The 22,875-nt window shown below is 43.2% G+C and overlaps 1 protein-coding gene and 1 pseudogene across 15 annotated transcripts in view; one reads left to right on the top strand and one right to left on the bottom strand.

Annotated features, from left to right (window-relative positions):
* Positions 1 to 2,812: 2,812 nt before the first annotated feature.
* Positions 2,813 to 13,960, bottom strand: LOC122697718 (annotated as a pseudogene).
* Positions 13,961 to 20,765: 6,805 nt separating this feature from the next.
* The window catches only part of TRERF1 (transcriptional regulating factor 1), a 206,674-nt gene continuing 204,564 nt past the window's right edge, over positions 20,766 to 22,875 (top strand). For 8 of the 15 annotated variants that reach the window (XM_043907468.1, XM_043907477.1, XM_043907476.1 and 5 more), the window contains exons 1-2: positions 21,832 to 22,012; positions 22,446 to 22,530. The gene's annotated coding sequence lies outside the window, so the exon portion shown is untranslated. Of the gene's footprint in view, positions 21,580 to 21,632; positions 21,805 to 21,830; positions 22,013 to 22,041; positions 22,169 to 22,366; positions 22,531 to 22,875 lie in introns of those variants that run through there. The other 7 variants (XM_043907470.1, XM_043907464.1, XM_043907471.1 and 4 more) reach the window with 5 other exon arrangements.

Genomic DNA, 22,875 nt, shown 5'->3' with positions numbered 1-22,875 from the left:
TTGTTAAAACACACACTGCTGGGCCCACCCCCGGGGTTTCTGATTCAATTGGTCTAGGATGGACCTTGAGAATTTGCATTTCTAGCAAGTTCCCAGATGATGTTGCGTGTTCGGGGACCTCATGTCTCCTGACATTGTTTGAATACTGTCGCAAGAGGACTTTATTCTAGCTATAAGAATTCCAAGAAGTGATGGGAGAAGTATTTTCTGGATGCTCGACCAAGTCTCTAAAGGCACAGTTATGCTACCAGCCCTGGGTCACAAGTGACACATCATCTTCCTGGCTTCTCAAGAAATGTCACTGCATCCTTATAACCCCATCTTACTTGTGGCTGTGTATATTTCAATTGATTCCATTAAAACTTTAGCTCCTCTATACATCCTATTTGGTATACACCTTATACAAAATATCAGTAGTAGTTACTCTCCAATATTAGAATTATGGTTAATTTTTTAATCTTTTTGCTTGTCTGCATCATCTAACATTTCCATAATGAACATTTCCATCAAGTATTAATTACATAATAAGGATATTAAAGTAAAATAAATATATATCAAATTGTGTTAGGCTCTGTGATGTGGGCGGAGCTGCTAAGAAGTAATACGGATATAGACTTGCCTTCGAGAGATTTATGATCTTGTTCATACATACATTGGAAAAACATTTCATAATAAGACAAGGTATTCAGGAAACAGTGTTCACTGAGAACTAAAAGTACAGTTGGCAAGTACTTTGGAAGGAAAAAATGACTAGGTTGAGTGAAGCTAGAAGGAGCATTTGGGCCCAGCCTTGAATGATACACGGGCCAGAGCCTACGCAGAGGGCAAGGAAGGAGTCAAGGGTCTTTGCAAATCCCCAGGGTATGTACAGGTGCTCAGGGAACACTATGAAGAATTGAACACATACTGAATTCATACAGAAACTGCACTCTGGCATGAGTACACATTCAGCCACATGATAGTGGCTCATACCCAAGACACAAAAATTGAAACCAAATTAATTTCATTGTGGGTTTATGACAAGTCAGGTAGGGGAGAAAATGTCTTTTTCTTCTTTTACATGATTTCTGCGTTGATGACTACATCCCTAAAGTGCATTTGTGAGTTTGTAAAGAAAGACCCACATGGACTGGACACATCTCTTCCTGGGTGTGTTCTCCTCCCCTTTTGCTCTTAATTAAGATTGAGGAGTTCTTCGTGGATTGTTGTTCTTCTAGTTTCTCTGTGTCTCTTCACTCCTTTATATTTGGGTTGTTTATATTTTTCTCTGTGTTAAAAAAGCCTGTACCACATCTACTTTATCCGCTCATCAGTTGTTGGACATGTGGGTTGTTTCTGTGTCCTGGCTATTGTAAACAGTGCTGCAGTGGCAACTGGGGGGCAAATAGATAGCTACTGGGAGTCTGCTGTGTAGTACAGGGAACTCACTTCGGTGCTCTGTGATGACCTAGAGCATGGGAGTGGGGAGAAGGTCCAAGAGAGAAGGGATGTATGGATTTCATATATATATCATGACACAAATATCACTCCGTTGTACAAGATAAACTAACCCAACATTGTAAAACAATCATACTCCAATAAAAATAAAGTCTTCCCGGGTGGTACAGTGGTAAAGAGGCCACCTGACAATATAGGAGGCACAGGAGACGCAGGTTTGATCCCTGGGTGGGAAAGATCCCCTGGGAGTGGGAAACTGCAACCCACTCCAGTATTCTTGCCTAGGAAATCCCATGGACATTGGAGCCTAGTGAGCTACCATCCAAGGGGTTGCACAGAGTCGGACACAACTGAGCACACACACACAAACAAAAAGTAAAAACAAACCAAACAAAAAAGCCTGAAGGCATCTACTTTTGGCCAAGATAAAACAACAGGATCCAAATTTATCCTTCTGCCTTCAACAACCACAAAAGCAGATTAAAATATATGAAAAAATAGGTGCTGGGGTGCAAGGAGGGCCTGGACGGAGGAGGTACATGAGGAAACTCTTGAGGGTGATGAATATATTCACTATCTTGATTATACTGATCTTTTACAAAACTTAGATTGTATATTTCAAATACGAGTTTATGTCAATTTTATCTAAATAAAACTGTTTAAAAAGTACTGAAAAGAAAAGAAAATCAGCCTGGAAGCACAGGTCCATAAGACAAACAAAACAATAAAACCTCCTATGCTATTCCTTGGGTAGTTTCCCTTTCTTTTAGCAAATTTTAAAAATTACTGTTAAGCAGAGGTGAAAAATACTCCTATGCTATTTAATTGAATAATCTCCCCTCTTTTTATAAGATCTGCTAAGCACTGGGATGCTAATAAAGTTAAAACTCCTAGATCTTCACTTGTAGAGTTCTTTCCAAAGTTCTATAGCTAAATTTCTGTTTGTAATTGTGTTTTCTTTTCTTAAGAGGTCCCAAATTGTATTGTATAATATAAGATTCAGGCTCCATGAAACCTGGAGGCAACTCTACTTTTTTTTTTTCCCCACACTATGTAGCTTGTGGGGTCTTAGTTCCTGCACCGGGGACTGAATCTGCCCCTGGGCAGTGAAAGCATGGAGTCCTAACCACTGGGCAGACAGGGAATTCCCCAACCTTACTTTTAAAAAAAGAAAAAAGATTTTATTATAGAGCAACATCCAGACTCCAGATCCAGCTGCCAAAGAGACCATGTTATGACCATGTTATGCTGTGGGTACTTGTGGGGACAGTAGGAATCCATGGCTTCCCTCCCTTTTCTTTGGGGTGGGGATGGTAATGGTGGACAGTGTCTCATCTATAGGTTCCACAATGCTCAGCAGTCAGGCAGGGGCTTCTTAAGGGTCCCTCTTACCACTTGGGTCTCAAGGCAGCATGATCTTCACTTTGATGCCCAGCACACCCTGTCTTAGCAGTATATGGCGCCAGGTGGTGTCTGCATAGGAGTTAACAGGGTCTCCACTGTGGATCATCAGGCCATCTGTGACTTCATGGGTTTGACCCTCTGTCCCCAGAGTTTCCCAGGCACTACAACCTAGCAGCCTTTTCCCCACTGTCCATGATGACCCACAGCAGACCCCAACAAGTCCTCCTAGAAGTGTGTGCTGCAGACTCCGCCGGGCAATGACTCACTGAACTCTCCCGTCTGCCTTCCTCCGTAAAGTTCTACATCGCCCTCAGGAAAGCGAAATCTCTTCTGAAGCACAGCAGTTAATTCCTGAATCCGCAGGCCCTTCTCACCAATCACATTCTGTGTCCAGGGGACCAAGGTAATGATTTCTGTCCTGGTTGGTTGAAGGCGGACTTCAATGGAGGCGTCATCTTTTGCCAGTACCCAAGTGAGAGGCTTGTTCAGTTCAGCCTTGAGGACGCCATCAGAGACCTCTTGGACACTGGCACTGCCATCTTGCCACCCAGCGCCATCTTAAGGAATGGCCCAATGCTGCTGTTAAATGATCTAAGGAGTGTGATATGAGGAAATTGTTCCCATTGCTATTGCAGACAGAACACAAACATGCAAAGAACTTTAGGACTATGGTGGTCTAGAGCACCATTCTCTCCTGGGATAAGCCTCTGTGAATTTGGTAACAGCCGTTGAGGAGCTGTGAATAATATTTCAGACTTCTTCACTTGCTTTCTCATCAACAGCTTGATCTGGAGGGACCCAAGTGTGACGGAGAAAAAATGACCCAATAAATGTAATTCGGCTTCAGCAGCTTCAGAATGGGTTTCCTGCCACCTTCAACAGCACTCCAAAATTGAGCAAGCTAAGTAGGCTTTGCCTTGGGTGCTCTTTGTGAATCTGCATTGGAGAATTTCAGTTCCAACTCCTTCAGAGTGGGTGTCCTGAAATGATCAGGGAAATAGGATCTTTTACTACATTTTGGGCCACATTTCACACTGTTCCTTAGTAAAATATCCCTGCTCTTCCTCTCTGTGAACCACACCCCATTTCTCCCTCAGTACAAGCTTGGTGCCTTCTTCCTGGAATTGCCTTTGGTGCTGGAATTGCCTATCTAGTGCTGAGTGAAATCGTCTTCCCTCAACCGGAGCACGTAGGATATGACTGTTCTCGAAGCTTCTAGGAGCTTAGACCCCAACTCCTACAACCACGTGATCTTGGGTAAGTAAGTGATCATTTTTCCGAGCTAGTCCCCAAATAATAATTTGTTTTCCACACTCATATGTGTTAATTTTATAATTAAAATATTTTATGATGTCTATAATAACTCCTACTGATGGCTCGCAGTTGGCATGAAACTTAACTAAGATAATATATGTAAATATTTTTCATAAGCTTAAAAATGCTATACAAACATAAGGTACTGGCACAAATGATGTTTCAAATATTTAATGACCGGTAGGCACTAGCCTTTACCAATCAGAACAGTCTTCAATCACAGCACTAGAGCTCAGTCTGGTAGGTTTCCTAATGGGCCAAATATTAACTCTTTAGTCACAAAATTAAAGGAAGGTTTGCTGTTTCCTGAAGGAGAAGTTGAGGTAATAGCAGTCTAATGGAAGGCGACTCGGGGAGGTAGCAACTATATTCTTTTTCAGATTCTTTTCCCTTATAGGTTATTACAAGATACTGAATATAGTTCCCTGTGTTATTGAGTAGGTCCTTGTTGGTTATCTATTTTATGTATAGTAGTGTATATATGTTAATGTCAACCTCCTAATTCATCCCTCCTCCCTTTTCTTTTGGTAGCCATAAATTTGTTTTCTATGTCTGTGAGTCTCTTTCTGTTTTATAAATATGTTTATTTCCATCTTTTTTTGTTAAGATGCCACATATAAGCAATACCATATGATATTTGTCTTTCTCTGCCTTACTTAGTTCACTTATTATGATAATCTCTAGGTTCATCCTTGTTGCTGCAAATGACATTATTTCATTCTTTCTTATGACTGAGTATTCCACATCTTCTTTATTCATTAATCTGTCAATGGTTATCTAGGTATTTCTGTGTCTTGACTATTGTAAATAATGCTGCAATGAACATTGGGATGCATGCATCTTATAAAATATTTTTTAACAAAAATGAAGCACAACACATAAAATTTTGTGGGATGAAGTTAAATCAGTTCTTAAAGGGAAATTTATAGCATTATAAATTAGCTTATATTAGAAAAGAAGAAAGGTCTTAAATCAACAGACTAAGCATCCATCTTAAGAAACCAGGAAAAGCAAAATAAGCCAGATCAAGGTGGAAGGAAGAAAATAATAAAGAGAAAAAAAGCCACTTAAAACTGAAAAATGATAAAGAAAATCAGTAAAATCAAAAGCTGTTTCTTTGAAAAGATCAATGAAATAAAAATACTATTAATAACAATTAAAAAATAGAGAAGATGCAAATTACCGATGTCATTAGAGACCTCAGAGATATTTTTTAAAAAGTACTCTAAACAACCCTATGCACATAAATTCAATAACTTAGATGAAATGGACCAATTCCTTAAAAGCCACAAAATTCCAAAACTCACCCAAAGAAGAAATAGGTAACATATGTATTAAAGAAATGGAATCCACAGGTAAAAACCTTAAAAACAAACAAACTTCCAGGCCCAATGGCTTCACTGGTAAATTCTATCAAACTTTTAAAAAACAAATAGCACTGTTTCTATACAATCTCTTCCAGCAAACAGAAGGAAAGGGAAAGGAACCCTTCCCAACCCATTTTATGAGGTTAGAATTGCCTTGATACCAAAAAAACTAAAGACAGTACAAGGAGGGAAAATTATAGACCACTATCCCTCATGAACAGTACACAAAAATCTTGAAACAGCAACAACAACAAAAAACAACTCGAAAATCAAATCTAGCAATATATAAAAAGACTAGTACTCCACGACCAAGTGGGATTTATCCTAGACATGCATGACTGGCTCCAAATACAAAAATCAATCAGTGTAATTCACCATATTAAAAAACTAAAGAGGAAAAATGACATGAGTATATCCAACAATGCAGAAAAGGCATTTGAAGTCATCCAGCATCCATTCATGATAGAAACTCTCAGTGATATAGAAATAGAAGGAAATTTCCTTAATTTGATAAAGGCCATCTACAAAATACCTACAGTTAATGTAATGTTTAATGGTGAAATACTGAATGCTTTCCCCGAATATCAGGAACAAAGCAAAGATGTCCTCTCATCACTCCTATACAATATAACACAGGAAGTCCTAGTCAGGGCAGTAAGTCAGAGAAAGAAAGTAGCAATAAAAGGCATACAAAAGCATATGAAAGAAAAGACAGCCTTTTTGGCAGTGACGACCTCCCCATGAGAACATGTCTTTCACAAAGGATCTCCTTCATCCCTCTCCAGAAGTGAAGAAGAGGAAACACAAGAAGAAGCACCTGGTGCAGAGCTTCACATTTCATGGATGTGAAATGCCCAGCATGCTATAAAATCACCACCATCTTTCAGTTCAGTTCAGTTCAGTTGCTCAGTCGTGTCCGACTCTTTGCGACCACCATCTTTAGTCATGCACAAATCATAGTTTGGCTGCTCTATTGTCCTCTGCCAGCCTATAGGAGGAAAAGCAAGGCTTACACAAGGATGCTTCTGCAGATGGAAGCAGCACTTAAAGTACCCTGTATCAGGATGAATGGGAAACCATCCCAATAAACACATTTTGAATACAGAAAAAAATAAAAGAAAGAATATTGTCTATTTGTAGATGACATGATTTTCTACATAGAAAATCCCAAGTAATTTACCAAAAACTCTTAGATTAACAAATGAACGGACTCCCCTGGTGGTCCAGTGGCTAAGACTCTGAGCTCTCAATGCTGGGGCCCTTGGTTTGATCCCTGGTGGGGGAACTAGATCCCACATGCCACAAAGGACCCTGCACAGCCAAATAAATAAATAAAAATAAATATTTTTAAAAACTGAAGTTAGCACAACTATAAAAGATAAAGTTAACTCACAAATTCTATATACTTAATTCAGAAATCAAAATTTTAAATATACTTCATTAAAAAATTTTTTTTTGTTTTTGTTTTTTCATTTAAAAATTTTAAAAGAGAAATACTTAAGTATAAATTTAACAAAACTTGTGCAGGATCTGCATGCTGACAACTATAAACACTAAAGAAAGATATCAAAGGATATGAATAAATGGAGAAACATACTGTATTTATGGATTGGAAGATCCAATTTAGTTGACCATGCCAATTTTCTCCAAAGAAATCAATAGATTTAATACAATTCCAATCAGAAGTCTAATCAAAAGTAAGATTTCTACAGATATAGACAAGCTTGGTTTGTCTTGCATTACATTACAAGCATGGTTCTTACATTTATTTGGAAAGGGGAAGGGAGCAGAATAGCCAACACAATTTTGAAAAAGAAGGATCAAGTGGGAGAAATCAGTCTACCCAATTTTAAAACTTACTATAATGGAAGAATAATCAAGACACAGTGGTGCTGGTGGAGGGATAGAGGCAGAGACCAATGGATCAGTCTATATCAAACAATTGAGTCAGAAAATGTCAATTACTGACAAAGGTAAAAAAGCAATTCAATGGTTAAAAGATAGTCTATTCAATATATGATGTTGGAATAACTGAACATCCATATGCAAAAGTATGCCATGAGAAGCTAAAGACAAAAAAATCTTGACCTCAATCTCACACTTCATTGAAAAATAGATCATAGATGTAAAATGTAAAACTGTAAAACTTTCACAAGAAAATAAGAGTAGAATGTTCATGACTTGGGATCAGGGAATTTTCTTAGACTTGATATCAAAAGCACAACCCAGAAAAGAAAAAAATGGACAAGCTGGACTTTATTAAAATGAAAACCTTTTGCTTTGTGAAAGACGTCAAGAGAATGGAAAGCTATAGATGTGAGGGAACATATTTTCAAATCACATACCCAACAAAGGACTTGTATCTAGAAAAACTCTCAAAACTCAATAGTAGGAAAGCAAACAACCCAATTAAAAATGAGGAGACCATCTTGTCACAGTTTAATTCTTATAATCCTTAAAACAAAAGTTGTTGTTTAGTTGCTAAGTTATGTCTGACTCTTTGCTACTGCACGGACTGTAGCCTGCCAGCCTCCTCCATACCTGTCATTTATGTACCTATTTTTGGTTGTTCTGGATCTTCGTTGCTGTGTGCCGGCTTTGTCTAGTTGTGGTGAGCTGGGGCTACTCTCCAGTTGCGGTGGTTCGGCTTCCGTTGTCGTGGCTTCTCTTGTTGTGGAGCATGGGCTTTAGGCGCATGGGCTTCAGTGGTTGTGGCTTGAGGGCTCTAGAGCACAGACGAAGTAGCCACATGGGCTTAGCTGCTCGACAGCATATGGGATCTTCCTGGAACAGGGATCAAACCAGTGTCCCCTGCATTGCAAGGCAGATTCTTAACCACTGGACCACCAGGAAAGCCCCCAAAGATACCTATCTTGATAGGAAATGATGACCAATGCCTTTCGTTTGTTTTCAATGCCATTTTAAAATATAGTGCATTCTGGATAATTTACATTACTGCAGGTGGGAACAAAAATAATTGAGGTTTAAAATTCTGTTTAATATTAATGTTACAGGAAAAGTATAAGTAAGCATTTTATTCACTTCAGTTTGATTTAAATGATCAGCTCTTCTAGAAAACTTTCCTTGAGCCTTAAATACAAATTCCATATTCCTTCCACTGTGCTTTGCCAGGTTCTTGTGCATATCTTTATCCCAGTACATTTCTTATTTTACAGTATTAACCTATCTCCTGAGGGCAGCTTTCACTTTATTTCCAAGCCCTAGCATAATAACTGGCAGGTAGTAACCACTCAGTGTGTTTGTTGAATAATTAAAGACTTGTAAAGAAAAAGTAAAATTAGTGATGAAATAATTAAATGGCAACAACCAAAAATTCTAATAATATTACCATGCTTTTAGAATGGTCCCTGATGCATAGTAAGTCCTCAATAAATGTTCATTTATTCAAAAGATATTAGTTAGAAAACTACAATGTATGAAGCACTGTTACAGTTGATGGGTAAATCACATGCATTTTAGATCATAACTGTTAAAGGAAAAACAGCAGAGACCAAAATCCCCACCCTAATGGGATTTACATTTCAATAGGAGAGACAAACAATAAGTAAAATAAATAGGTGAAATATGTAGTTTGTTAGATGACAAAAAAAAAAAAAAGGGCAAAAGACAAATATCTATGTACTTCACCTTAGAGGAAATAAGCACATGAAAAGATGTCAGTATGATCAGCCATTAGGAAAATGCAAATTAAAACCTTATTGAGAAACTATTGGGTTTCCCTTGTGGCTCAGCTGGTAAAGAACCCGCCTGTGAAACAGGAGACCTGGGTTTGATCCCTGGGCTGGGAAGATACCCTGGAGAAGGGAAAGTCTGCTTACTCCAGTATTCTGGCCTGGAGAACTCCATGGATTGTATAGTCCATGGGGTTGCAAAGAGTTGGACATGACTGAGCGACTTTCACTTTCACTTTTCACTGAGATCCTATTATATAGCTCTTAGGATGAAAAAAACATCAGTAGCGACAAACGCCTGGCAGTATCTACTGATGGCTGTGGAGCAACTGGAACTCTAAATATGGAATATAAGACGATTCTCAGGAATACAATTTGCCTGTGAAACACATACTTATCATGTGATATGGTATGATCCCACTCTTAAGTATGTACCTTAGAGAAATGAATTTTATATCCACCCTAAAACCTGCACATGGATGTTTATATCTGCTTTATTCTAATCATCCCCAAATCGTGAAGGCAACCACAAAAATCCTCCAATGGGTGAATAAAGTGAGTATATTCATATTCTTTAGCATTAAGAGACTATCTAGCAATAAATATTATTGCTAGTAGAGTATGAATACTACCGAGCAACGAAAAGGAATGAACTATTATTATTACATGTAGTAATATGAATGAGTCTTAAAGACATTATGTGGAGTCAAAGCCAGTTTCAAAAGACTGTATATGTTTGATTCCATTTCTATGACATTTAGGAAAAAGGCCAAGTGAAGGAGTCTTGGAGAACAGACCAGTACTTTCCAGGGGTTATAGTGAGGGGAGAGTGGAACTCTAAATGGATTTTTTAGTGTGAAGGGGATAGAACCATCTTTATCTTGATTGTGATGATGTTTACACATAGAATACACACACACACACATATCAATTATACTTATTAGATGTTGATTTAAAAAAAGAAAGAAAAGTCTATTCCTAGATAGGACCTCTGACTTCATCTAAAAGAGACAGTTTGCCAAAATTCTGTGCTTCTCAACTCAATTCCGAAGGAAAAAATAAATATTAAGTCAATAAATAGATTAAAAGAACAATAGCAAGAAAAAACCCAAAACTAAACCCAAACCACACCTTCTATATGCAGGCTCAGGAACTCAAAGTCAGAGTTAATTTACTAGGTAATTACCCTATTTATTGTTGGTTTAAAACTCAACATTCAAAAAGCTAAGATCATGGCATCCAGTCCCATCACTTCATGGCAAATAGGTGGGGAAACAGTGAGAGACTTTATTTTCTTGGGCTCCAAAATCACTGCAGATAGTGACTGCAGCCATGAAATTAAAAGATTCTTGCTCCTTGGAAGAAAAGCTATGACCAACCTAGACAGCATATTAAAAATCAGAGACATTACTTTGCCAACAAAGGTCCATCTAGTCAAAGCTATGGTTTTTCCAGTAGTCACATATGGATGTGAGAGTTAGACTATAAAAAAAGCTGAGCGCTGAAGAATTGATGCTTTTGAATTGCTGTGTTGGAGAAGACTCTTAAGAGTCCCTTGGACTGCAAGGATATCCAACCAGTCCATCCTAAAGGAAGTCAGTCCTGAATATTCATTGAAAGGACTGATGCTGAAGCTGAAGCTCCAATACTTTGGCCACGTGATGCGAAGAACTGACTCATTGGAAAAGACCCCGATGCTGGGAAAGATTGAAGGCAGGAGGAGAAGGGGATGACAGAGGATGAAATGGTTGGATGGCATCACTGCCTTGATAGACACGGGTTTGAGCAAGCTCTGGGAGTTGATGATGGACAGGGAAGCCTGGTGTGCTGCAGTCCATGGGATCGCAAAGAGTCGGACACGACTGAGCAACTGAACTGAATTGAATTATCCTACACAACCATACAATCATGCTTCAGGTTATTAGAGCAACAGGTTGAACTGAAAAAACTAGATAGGGGTGATTTCTGATGTGAAATTGTTACCATTCAGAGGTTTACTGTATTGTTTTTCTTCTTGGACTTAATTTCATTTTCTGTTTCAGGCTGGATTTATTTATAAGCACTCTGAAGCTATTTTTGTAAAAAAAAAAAGTGTGTGTTAAGAGTTCACAGTGGGTTACAAATGATGTTTTCTTTTTGCATCCTATTGTTTTTTAAAAATTCTGTAATGAACATGTATTACTTTATAAACCAATAACCTAAATAAATTATAAGAACCGAAGTCAACTGCTAACTGGAGTATCTCCCACATAGAAAAATTTCTGGACCATGTTTTAATTTATAGGCAAGAATGGGCTTAGTTACTCTAGGTATGTATGATATCTAGTGGTTGTAAAATGCGTGCTTCTAAAAGGGTTTCAGAGTTCCCTTAAAAGGTTGTGTAAACAATTTGATAGTTCCTCAAAAAGTTAAACAGAATTACCATATGATCCAGCAATTCCACTCCTATGTGTATACCCAAAAGAACTGAAAATAGGTGTTCAAATAAGTAGGGCTTCCCTGGTAGCTCAGTTGGTAAAGAATCCGCCTGCAGCGCAAGAGACCCCGGTTTGATTCCTGGGTTGGGAAGATCCCCTGGAGAAGGGATAGGCTACCCACTCCGTATTCTTGGACTTCCCTTGTGGCTCAGCTGGTAAAGAATCCGTCTGCAATGCGGGAGACCTGGGTTCAAATAAATACATATACACTCACATTCACAACAGCATTGTTTACAATTGCCAAATGCTGGAAACAACTCACATGTCATCAACTGATGAACTGATTAAAAAATATTAATACCTACATAAGGGGATATTGATTTTCCCTAGTGGTTCAGACGGTAAAGTGTCTGCCTGCAATGCGGGAGACCCGGGTTCGATCCCTGGGTCGGGGAGATCCCCTGGAGAAGGAATTGGCAACCCACTCGAGTATTCTTGCCTGGAAAATCCCATGGACAGAGGAGCCTGGTAGGCTACAGTCCACAGGGTCGCAAAGAGTTGGACGCGACTGAGTGGCTTTACTTCACTTCAAGGGGATATTATCCAACCATAAGAAAGAATGAATGAAGTATTGATACATGCTACATCATGAATTCACCTTGAAAACATTGCTATGTGAAAGCAGCCAGACAGAAAAGGTCACGTTTTGTATTATTCCATTTATATAAAATATCCAAAATAGGTAAACCTAAAGACAGAAGGCAGATAAATGGTTGCAAGGCCCTAGAGGAAGGGAAGGATGGGGAGTGACTGCTTAGTGTATGGTGTTTCCCTTTGGGGTGATAAAAATGTTTGGAACTAGATAGATGTCATGATAATACAACTCTGTGAATGCATTAAGTGTCACTGAATTATGTTCTTTAAAATGCTTAATTCTGTGTTCTGTGACTCTTACCTCAATTTTTAAAAAAGAGATGAAGTGTGTCCCCGCAGTCTTATTCACATTTGCAGCAAAAATCTTTGTTTTTCAAGGAAATTATAAAGGATAAATTTAGTTTAGCCCATATCTGAATAGTTAAGAACTCTGAGTGGCATGAGAATTAATCAGTGATATGCACTTTTTTGAAAGTGATCTGAATAGTCTAAAAATGTTCAGAGGAATTGAGTAGTCGGAATGGTTACAAATCATCATAATGAACTCCCTTTGTACAAGCTATTCATGTATGAAAAGAACCTCTGGAACCCTAATGGTCCTTGCAATTCTTGGGATCCAGTGCCTGTCAAAGGTACCTTTCTGTCTTGATGTTGGTTTAAGCGTGAGAGAAGTAAAGGTGAGGTGTTACCTACAAAATTCGACTTTGGGGCCTGGAATGTTTCTAAAAATTTTGAAACCTTAGGCTTCTCTCTTCATTTAACGATGGTTCTTTCAAACATCTGATTGTTTAAAAAAATTCTTCGACTACCTCATTTTTCCTTTGAAAGTACATAAGACCCTCTTCACGATGCACAGCCAATGACTATCCTTTAAAAAAATCAACACAAAGTCATTTACTGAAACTCAGTTTGAATTTTCCATTTCTATGTTATTTACTCTTAACCATGATCCTGAAAATTTCAGACAGAAGTCCTGAGCTGCCTCTTCTCTGCACTCTCAAAACTCACTCTTACCTTTTCCCAGCATATCCTATGCCCGGGGAAGGCTGACCTCTACTGATTTCATCAACAGGCTTCAGAGCCTCTGACTTCCTGTAGGGTTCAGCCAATGGGAGGCACATGCTGGAGGTCAGAGGGCAGGGGCAGAGAGAAGCCGCGGTAAGTGCTCTTTGCAGGTTGCCGGTTGACTATGGGTGTGTTCTTCCGTGTTGTGTTCTTACAGAAGACAGTCACTAATGTTGTGTAACCCTCTCCTACATGACTTCAGCAACAGCCTTCCCTGTATTCCAGATATTTCTCTTTCTCGCCCTTTCTGACTTACGGGTTTGTTTAAGGTTCCACACTGCTTTTAGTCCTCTGGTGCTATGCTCTCTATTGCTGGTTTCCCTCAGCCCTGCACAAGCGAAGCCACTCAGTCGTGTCCGACTCTTGCTACCCCTTGGACTGTAGCCTACGAGGTTCCGCCATCCATGGAATTTTCCAGGCAAGAATACTGGAATGGGTTGCCGTTTCCTTCTCCAGGGGATCTTCCCGACCCAGGGATTGAACCCGGGTTTCCAGCATTGCAAGCAGAGGATTTTACCATCTGAGCCACCGGGTCCAGAGCAAAATGAAAACGCAGGACTTTTCGTTCAAAAACCACAATGAATTTCAAGATGGCGACCACCATCGCCATCTTGATTGAACAGTGCCGGGACCTTGTAAATGCGGGGTCCTGTGTGACCACACAAGCTGCATATACACGAAGCCCGCCCTGACTGCACATTATTTTAAACAGTTCTTACCTGAAATGCTCCTCTGTTATCTGTTGAAGTGTGCTGGCCAGATTATTTTCTAATATGAGGTCTTAAGGGTTCTCTTTCTCATTGAAAAAAAAAAAAAAAAATTGTGACTCCATTAGGGGTTCCGGAAAAGTGTTGTGATCTATACTTAAACACTGTGCAATTTAAAACTTTTTAGTAGATTTGCATTTTCATAGGAAATTCACTTATTTTTTCTTCTTCAACGTTATACCGAAAAAAGCCACTCATTTGCGAACCAGCGGGGGCCACCACCATAATCCTTGAGTCTGACTCACCGTGGGCTGGTACCCTAGCTGAAATGTGTGACTCCCAAGCATGCCTTCTAGGCAGGTGCAGGAATTTCAACCAATGTGTTGCTTTTGTGTTCTTTTGTTGTTGTGTTTTTTTTAGTACCAGATACAGAATCTACCAAATATCCTACCTTTTTCTCCTCTCTCTTAGAAATAAGACTTAAACTGAGAACCTTCTCATAGCCTGGAACCTATTTTCTCTCTCTGGCTAGAAACTCGCCTAAGATAGCGATCTCTTAGTATTACTAAATAAACACCAGTTAGGCCTCCTGTCTTGAGTAAGGTCTGCTCTCTCAACACTGTCCTTAACAGACTTGGGGGTTAAGATGACAGTCAACATATCATGCTATCTTATTAGTTTCAAAATGGGAGTCCCATAAGCCCTCTTGTGCCAGGACTTTTTGCTTTCGTTGCTTTGGTGGCAAACAAACAGGAGTTTGAGAAATACTCTACAACTCTTGTGTTTCACTGCTTGAACTTGCCACAGGCTTTTTTGCCCTTGACCACTGAGCCTTCTTCAACAACTGTGGTAGTTAAATCCATCACTCGTTTCTTTTCTTTTTTTTTAACTTTTAAATTTGTATTGGGGTATAGCCAATTAACAATGTTGTGATAGTTTCAGGTGAAGAGGGAAGGGACTCAGCCGTACATATACATGTATCTATTCTCCTTCAAACTCCCTCCTATCCAGGCTGCCACGTAACACCGAGCAGAGATCCTTGTGCTATACAGTAGGTCTTTGTTAGTTATCCATTTTAAATATAGCAGCATCACTCATTTCTAAAGCCACACTGATGTGTTCTACACACACAGTCCATTGATTTGGTCATATTGCATCTCAGAGCCTTGGATAGAGCAGGAAGCAGAAGTGGGATTTCCGTGTTTTTCTCCCCGTTTCTCCACACCTCCAATTTTCCCAGTTTTTATTCTTTTATAATTTTTTTTTGGTTTTTTTTTTTTTTTTAGTTTTTATTCTTTAAAAAAATTTTTTGGCCATGCACCCCGCATGTGGGATCTCAGCTCCCAACAAGGGATCAAACCCAAGCCTCATGCATTGGAAGCATAGAGCCCTAACCACTGAACCGCCAGGGAAGTCTCAGTTTTTAAGAAAGTCTCCTGAACAGTCAGCTTTAATATAAAGCATTATACAGAAAAGTTCACTTCTTTGAAGATTTACCAAATATATTGTCTCATCTTTTCTCTGAAATGCAAATTTTCTCTCAAGAACAAACTTTCATTTCAAAAGGGGGTCATATAAAAAAAATTCCAACTGTTCAAATCCAGAGCACAGAAAAATTACTCCTAGAACAATACACAGAATGTTCATTGGGCCTAAAACATTTCATTTGTTTGTGAATCGGCTACATCTCTATTCATTTGGGGTCTGTTCTTGAGATAGGCAAATAACCAGTGTGGCCACAGACATGAGCCTTCTCTTGTGAGAGCCAACAACAGAAGTGCTTAGATTTTTCGTCTGGATGGCTGGAAGGGCCTGAGAGGTCTTATATACCCAAACTACAGATGAGGAAACTCAGAACAACATTTCTGGACTGGGTGACAGAACTGATGCACGGAGTGGAGAGTTTTGCCCAAGGTATCAGATTCCTAATCCAAGCATTTTGGAAGTGGCTCTATGAAGACACACATTTTGGGGGAAAATTGGCCCCCCATTTTAATGTGCCTGCTCCTGCATCACCCAGTCCTGCCGTTTTCTTTCCTGTACATTGTTCTCTGGGTGGTGAAGTGGGGGAGGGTGCTTAATAATTACCTGTCTGCTTTCCTCTCTGTGATGTTCATTTCTGCCCCTTCCCTGGTTTACCTGCCAGACACAGGTGGTGCTCCAAATGTCTTATAGTAACAAAACTGCCATCTTTACCCATCTCCTATCAGCCAGTACTGTATTATTTCAACAATTAAAAAAAAGTTCATAGTTACTGATAACCTTTCATAGTAATTAAATAAGCCTGATCATTTTAAATTTCAGTGCTTTAAAATATAGTTATTTTATTCTAGCCTCCAAATAATAAGAATAAATGGAAAAAAAATTAAAAAATATATTTTATTTTAAAATTTATTTCAGACTTATTTGAAACATTCAGCAGAAGTAGGATAAACAGTATTATAGACAGTTCCACCAATTATCCAAACTTTGCTAATCTTATTGTATTTAACTTTTAGGTTTGGGAGAGAGGCCTGGGGTATTTGAAAATAAATCCAAAACATACTTTCATCCTAAATTCTTCATTATGCATGAAAAGATAAGAACTCAAGAAAAAACATAAACACAGTACCATCATCAAGTCTAATAAATTAATAATTTCTTGACATCTATATCAAGTCGACATTTTATTTCCCTGATTGTCTCAACAATGTCTTTTAAACAATTGGTTTATTCTAATCAGAGTCACACAAGATCTAAACATTGCATTTGGTTTACTATGCCTTTTAAAAGTCGTTATTCACAGGCATTTGACTTTCACTTCATTTGACCAAGGAAAAATTGTATGGTCCCAGTTCAAAGGTGGGTGAACTGGGGCTCAGAAAGGTTAAATCTTTCCAGGTTCTCATTGCTTGGGGCATGACCCAGAATTTGAATTAAGATCTGCCTTAGGCTTCCCTGGTGGCTCAGGTGGTAAAGAATCAGCCTGCAATGCAGGAGACCTGGGTTCAATCTCTGCGTCGGGAAGATCCCCTGGAGAAGGAAATGGCAACCCACTCCAGTATCCTTGCCTGGAGAATTCCATGGACAGAGGAGCCTGGTGGGCTACAGTCCATGGGGTTGCAAAGAGTGACTAACGAGTGACGACTGAGTGACTAACCACAATTTAAGTCCCCAAACTCCTTTTTATTCCTTCCCCTTCAGGCTACCAAGGTTTTTCCTGCATTGCAGAGAGGCAAAAGGCCTAGTGGTTAAGGGAGTGTTTGGGCTCAGTTTGGCCTGGATGCAAACTGGAGCAAGTTACATAATCTCTCTGATCCTCCACTTCTGCATCTGTAAAATAAGGTTAATGATGCTGGTTTGGGGCTGATAAAATAGGAGAATGCACATATAGAATTTAGCATAGTACTAGGCACACAGAAAGTACTCAGTAAACCTTCGTTATTATTTTTAGTGTAGAGGAGGAGAAAGAATCACAAGGTGTTTTCTGTTTTTGTCAGTAGCCCAGGAGAGGTGGTTCATCACTTTAGGATTGAGTCTGAAGGGGTTAGAGAGGTTGGGAGTAGGGGGTTGGTTCTGCCTGAATTGGAGAAGAAAGCCCTGGACATAAAAATTTAAATAGGCATCAGAAGAGTTCTCCAGAGACCTCAGCTGGAAAACAGTTGAACATGTCTTCTGACCTTCCACAGAGGGAAAACTGGTGGGGAGTAGAGATGGTAGGAGGGAGACATCTCAATGTTTATTCAAATTTGGAACCACTATAAATGCGTCAAACAAATTCTAAGAAAATGAATTGCATTGAAAAAAAACAGCTCTCTCTTAACGTGGGGTAAATGCTGAGAATGGGAAAACTGAGATCTAATGACAATAATAATAGTAATAATAATAATAATGAAAGTGAAAGTGTTAGTGACTCAGTGGTGACCAACTCTTTGCAACCCCATGGACTGGGGCCCACCAGGCTCTTCTGTCCATGGGATTCTCCAGGCAAGAATACTGGATTGGGTTGCCATTTCCGTCTCCAGGGGATCTTCCTAACCCAGGGATTGAACCCCCATCTCCTGTGTCTCCTGTATTGGCAGGCGGATTCTTTACCATTTGAGTCACCAGTGAAGCCCCCAAACAGAATCAATGCCTGGAGGTGGCAGGGATCAAACCCCAGGCCTCATACATGCAAAGCATGTGCTCTACCCGTGAGCTACACCCCTTTCCTGTCCCCTTACATTTTTTGCAGTCCTAAGAGGGCTTCTGTCATCTCAGGCAGGTTTCCCACCAGGATGGGACTATTTCAACTTGACACCGATTTAAAAGATCCAAGGTAATATTTTAACCTTAGTCATCCTCCCTCTGATACTCATTCTGAGAGTCCAGAACCAGTGCTCCCATATTTGGGGTTGTTGAGGGCTGAATCTGTTGGCTAACTAAAATCCTTTGTAATGTGTATTGTTTGTGCATTTATGGGTGCTGTCAAAGTTTACTAGGCCCTAGGCAGTTTTTGATGGTAAGACTCTGAGGCCCTGAGTTTCTAGAGTCCTTTGGAAGGGAGGGTAAAAAACCCCACTCACAAGTAACCAAGAACTTGCCTAGACTCTGTTCTAAGGCCTTTACATGTACAAACTCATTAAAATTTCACAAAACGCTACACTGCAGGTACCATTATTCTGATGTTACAGGCAAAAAACTGAACAAAGTGGGGTTAAGTAACTTGCCTAATAAGGTCAGAGCCTGCCCGGCTAACCATTGGGCTTACTACCTCTCTGTTGGCAGTGGGCTAAGCATGTAGGGGGGGTCCTTGGAAGGCAACACGGGTATCCTAGGCTGTAAAGCAGCAATACTTTAGGTCCCCAATCCTTCCTTTTAGCTTAGGAGCAAGAAAGACCAGGGTATCAATTTCCTCATTGACCGTAGGCAGGTTACTTACTCCCTTCAAGTCTCAGCTTCCTTATCTGCCCCAGGGAGGAGTTTTAGATTAAAAGACCCCTCCCTGCATTACAAGTGTGGGTGTGTGCTGGGGGTGGGAGGTGGTGGGGCTGAGGTTTCTGGGCGGTACAGCCTTTCCTAGGTCTCTTGAGGAAACAGAGTGTTTTGAGGTTTTGTCCTAGTCAACTCCCACCCAGGAGGTCCGGTCCCCAGGCAGTGATGGCGCTCAAGCTTGGCTATTCCTCCTCCACTTGGAAAAGGGCTGCCACTGCGGCCAGCTTCGGCCACAGCCCGGCTGCCGCGAGGTCGAGGGTGGGTCTTTGCTCTCTGAGGGAGTTACAGCTGAGACTGTATCCTTAGGTAGGCTTCTTGGAGGTAGTGACATTGAGTCGAGCCTGAAGGTCTAGCAGGAGTTAGTAAGAGGAGGTGGAGGGGGAAGGGTTACCCCCGCCCCCAGCCACAGAACAAAGAAGCACTACCCGGCTTACAGTAGAGGAGGAGCCGTGAGAGTGGAGGGCTGTAGGCACGAGATCGCGCGGGGGCTTCGGAGCTTTATTCTAAGAGCAGCTGGGAGGGGTTTGAAGGAGTGTAGTCCGGAGTTGTAGGAAGACTCTTCTAGACACTTAGGAAGAATGGGTCGGAGGGGGGCAGGAGGCCATCGCAGAAAGCAGTCGGGTTGGAAGATGACCTCCGACTGAGGAATCAGAATCTTTCTCAAACCCCACGACACTGTGCGCTGTCCCTCGATTTTCTTTGCTTCTGTGGAAGGGCTCCCTAAGAGGGTAGGGCACCGGCCAAAGGCTCATAGAGCGAAAAGAGCGCAGAGCCCCCTCTTCTTTCGGGGGCTCTCTGGTCCAGGTGCCCTAGAATTGAGAAGGTTATGCGGGAGAACTCAACACTGCTGAAGATGGAGAACCGTTACCCCTCAAAATACAGAAAAACCTCGGCCGCTTTTGGCAGCAGCCTCCTCCGCCCATGACCTCATGCTTTAAGCTCCCATATAGCCTTCCCCCGCCCTGTCCACACCCGGCGCCCGAGTGGGGGTGGGGGACAGTGGCGAAGGTCCGGGGAGCGGGAGCACCTTATTTATACTGCCCGAAGATTTGGGGGGACGGGCGCAACGATCTTCCCATAGTGAAAAACCCATGGTTTAACTTTCTCCGGAGCAAAAAGCACTCGCTGTCTTGTGGGACTTCAACCAGAGAGATGCCCCGTACCCGGCTCGAGGTGGTCTATACCACCCAACCATCTTTGGTTCACGTTTCCTTGAACCCGTGAAGCCGCCTGGAAAGGCTGGCGTCCCGGGATGGACCGAAAGGCCGGCTGCGCCTTCGAGGGACCAGGGGGCTGTCCGGCTCGCGCCCCCCTGGCGCCGCTGAGGTTTGAACCCTTGGCTCGCCTTTCAGCCCGCGCCCTGCCCCCTGCTCGCAGCTGCTCTCGGCTCGGGTGCAGCGGTTTCCCCCGCAGAGGAGGAGGAGGAGACTGAGCGAGGAGCGGCTCCCGGCTCGGGTTTCCGCACCAATGCCGAGCAGCCCCGGGCGGCCCCCGGCGGCCGGCCCTCCTCCCCGGCACCACGTTCCACAGTCATGGCGCACGAGGAGGGGCGAGCGCGCGCCGCGGCGGCACCCGCGCCCCCTCCCCTCCGCCGCCCGGTTCCGGCCCCTCTCCTAGGCAACCTCCCTCCCCGGCCTGCTGCGCCGCGGAGATGGAGACCCCTCCCCAGAGGGCTGCCGTTCCAGCGCCGACTGCAGCACCCGCTCCCCGCCCCCATAGGGGCGGAGGGATGGGAGCCGCGCGCTTCGCGAACCTCCAGCCCCTTCCCGGGAGCCTCAGCCCCTCTCCCAGCCCCATCGAGGCCGGGTGCAGTGGTGGGTAGGCGCAGACCGTCTCATCGCAGCCCACCCAGACCTTGGCATTTTTGCAACGCCTTAAAAAATAAACAGAAAACCCAAACCCCAGTCGTTAGATTGCAAAGCGCGTTACAATAACCGGGATGGCTACGTATGAAACAATCCTGCACTGGTCCGGGTCTCGAGCGGCAGCTCCCCGGCCACGCCGTCTTCTCCGGGCCTGGATTTTCCGGCCTCGCCGGAGACTCTGCCACGCCCCGGGGCTGACAGGTCCCGCGCGGGGCAGCAACTTGGTCCGCACCCCCTGCCCCATCCTCGCCCAGAGTCTCGCTAGCCTACAAAAGGTGCAGCCTCACGCACAAGCAGAGCACACATAATAAGGTCGACAGCGCATCGCCGGGGAGGCTGCGAACAATGCGCCGGGCGGCCCGCGCCCGCCAGAGCGCGGCGCCCCGGGGGACAGGGGGCGCGGGCGGGGGCCGCGGCGGAGGACCCGCCGGCCGCGGCGCTGGACACCTTACTTCCTGCTTCCCCGCCCGCGGCCAGACCCAGCTCTGCGGAGGGATATCTCTCCCCTCCTCTGGCCCTCTCTCTCCCTTCCCCCGCCCCCCCTCCTTTTTGCTTCTGCTCCCCCCCCCCACCCCACCCCGCCTTTCTCCTTTTGCAAGAAAATAATTTGACAGTCGATTTGCTGACAGGGGAGGAATTTGCATCCTGGATTAAAAAAAAAAAAAAAAAAAAGGCCGAGAGGAGCTTGGGAACGGTTGCTAGGGGTGGGTAATGGGTGAAAAAAGGGGGGCGCCGGGGAGCGGATAAGGAGGGTTAAGGGAGGGGGCGAGGGTGGGGAGCAATGCAAAAGGTAAGGCCAGGTTACCGCGGCTCGGCCCCGAGTGGGCTGCGGCCGGGGGAGGGGCGAGAGATACATATGTATTTCTGTCTCCCTAGCACACCCCCTTCCCTCTAAGCGATGGCTGAGAGGCGGTGCATGCAGATGGGGAGTAAGTTTCCTGAAGGGGAGGGTGGATGCACGCGCGCGGCCCCGCGCTGCAAATTTCCACCGGGGAGGGAGAGTGGCTGGATGCGGAGAGTTTGGAGTTGCTTGCAGCGGAGGGCAGGAAGGGGAGCAGGGCCGGGAAAGGGGGCTGGCGGGCGCTATATCTGGGAGTAAGTTTCCAGGATCGGGAGAGCCTGCACGCTTGCTCGCTAGTAAGTTTCTGGCCGGGGAGGGCGCGTGGGGCGGAGGAGAGGGAGGGGTGCATGTATACAGAAGGGGGGAGGGGGGGAGCAGATTTCCTGCGGGGAGGCTGAATGCATATGGAGAGTAGATTTCCTGAAGGGAGGGTGGAGGCGTAGACGGACCGAGTAAGTTTCTTGCTGGGGTGGTGGCGGAGCTGCTGGGGTTGGTGCTTTGGAAACCCAGCGCTTCCTACCCGGGGTGGGAAAGCACGCTGTTGGGTCGCGGGGGGTGGGGTGGGGGGAGCGAAGGGCCAGGTTCCTTGTTGGGGAGAGGGGCTTGCATCTGGGGAGTATGTTTCCTGGCGGAGCGATATTTGTTTACAGGCTGAGGGCAGTACTGTAAGTGAGTAGCGCTTCGAGAAGACGGCTCTGACATAAATTAATATTGAAATTACTCCATCAGCTCTGCTCGCCCCTCATCTCACCCCCCAGGCGAAGACTGGTCTTCTTGTCGGATTGCCCATGCACTTGTTGCAGAAACAGCCAAGGTAGGCAAGCAGCTTATTAAGTTACATTTTTAAAAAAAAATTAGTTGGGGGATGCTCCGTGAGAAGACAGGGGAGGGGAAGGAAAAAGTGGGGGGACGGATTAGGAGACGTCTCCCCCCACTTTTTTACTTTCAGTATGTTCGCAGGGCCTTCTCTCTGCTTCCCTTCTTCCCTCTCCCCTCTCTGCGCTGCAAAGCATCCCAGCAAAGGGGGAGGGGTGAGGTGGGCGCTGTAATTGGCAGCCCCAGCTTAAAGGGTGATGGTGGTGGTGAAGCTTGCAATTGAAGGTTGTGCTGTTATAAGGCCTTCATTCTTCCAGCCAAGAAACCGCAGGACTCTAGGGAT

Source organism: Cervus elaphus, chromosome 7, assembly GCF_910594005.1.
Source record: "Cervus elaphus chromosome 7, mCerEla1.1, whole genome shotgun sequence".
NCBI lineage: Eukaryota > Metazoa > Chordata > Mammalia > Artiodactyla > Cervidae > Cervus > Cervus elaphus.
Note: the sequence above shows the minus strand (reverse complement) of the source record. Positions and strands in the feature narration are given on the sequence as shown.